Genomic DNA, 1,588 nt, shown 5'->3' with positions numbered 1-1,588 from the left:
CGGTTTCATTTGGACACGGACCGCGTAAACTGCATATGCAAGAAGCACCAGCACAGTTTTAGACGTGACTGTGTGTATACTGACTGTTTGCAGGTTTGACCAGGTCTGTCAGGCAGACTCCAACTCAAAGACAGAGAGATAAGAGAGCCCACACACACACACACTCACACACACACACACACATACACACAAGCTTCCTAGACTAAATTAAATATTTATCAAATTCAGGGAAAAGTTTAGAAGGATTGAAATTTGGCCTTTCAAGATCCCGTCGAGTAGCTTTTTAAAGAGTTCAAAATTACTAACGCAAATATTTATGCTTGCCCTGCATCTTAAATAAAAAAGTCAGTCTCAACGTCTGATTTCATTTTAAAACTGATATTAGTATGCAATCTAAGCTCTTTGTATGTAGAGTTCAAAGAATTATTTCAGTAATTTTGATGATTCAGGCTTAAAGCTAATAAAAAAAAAACGTTTCCTAGAACATGAAACTATTAGATAAGACCAATAAAAAGAAGACTTACTCAAAATTTCAGGAGATGATCTCAGCTGGGACTATTCTGTGTGCAACTTGTTGGAATGTTAGAACAATGTTAGCCCCTTTCGAGGGTTTTAGCACTTTCAGAATAACAAGGTAAAAAATGATTTGTTCTTAATGTTTTGTCTGGTAACTACCTAACTAACTAGCAGAATGACTTTCTCCAGATACTCCAGCTATCGCTGTTTATTGTACATCAGCTATTATGCACAAGCTTGTTTTATTTTTTTGTTGTCCTTGTGATGGACCAGTGACCTTTTCGGGGATGGGGGGACTCCCACCTCATGCTGACTCCCTGAACTGGTCAAAGTGAGAAGAGACTACGCATGCGTGGATGTAGATGCTATTAAAAGGAACTTTCTATGTTATTTTTGGTCATAACATGCTTCCCACGTCAAACGGTGTCAATGTAACTAATCTCAGCAGGAGCCAGGTGAGCTCTAACGAGATTTCGTTTCGAGCGGTGTCCAAACGCCGGATGAAAGATGCTTAATCTAGCTTACAAGATGGTCATTTGGCTAATTTTGGAGATATTAGCGAGGGCGGGCTCACCGAATTCGATACATCTCTGAATTATACGTCTCCCTTTTCTCCCGACCGACAGTCCATCATTTCCCCTTAGCCTCTCAAAACTCCCGTTCCTCCGACTCTCCCCCTGTCTAAAGTGTGTCTCAGTTTAGCTCTGGCTCTCTGTAAGAGAGTCACTGTCATCAGATCCTCCGGTCCTGTGGAGTTCTTGGTATGGCATGTGTTCCCAACTGGCCTTCCAACACACACCCGACCACTCAACTACAAACCTGGCGCTTTCCCGAGGACCACGGTGGGTTGATCTATAGGTCGCAGCTTGCGGGTTATTAATCGACAAAAAAAAAAAAAAAAAATTGGATGCACAACAAAGCGCTTTCAGAGGCAGAACATGAGAATGAAATGTGTGGAACGCTTCTGAGCACACTGCTTTTTTTATTCATATGAGTGTGTAACTGCTTTGATTTTTTTTTTCTTTTTTTCTTTTTTCGGCAGCCCCTTACTGTAGAGTCCTACTGCTTCTGT

Source organism: Poecilia formosa, unplaced genomic scaffold, assembly GCF_000485575.1.
Source record: "Poecilia formosa unplaced genomic scaffold, Poecilia_formosa-5.1.2 Scaffold122, whole genome shotgun sequence".
NCBI classification, from domain to species: Eukaryota; Metazoa; Chordata; class Actinopteri; order Cyprinodontiformes; family Poeciliidae; genus Poecilia; species Poecilia formosa.
The sequence above is the reverse complement of the archived record's forward strand: the minus strand, read 5'-3'. Positions refer to the sequence as shown.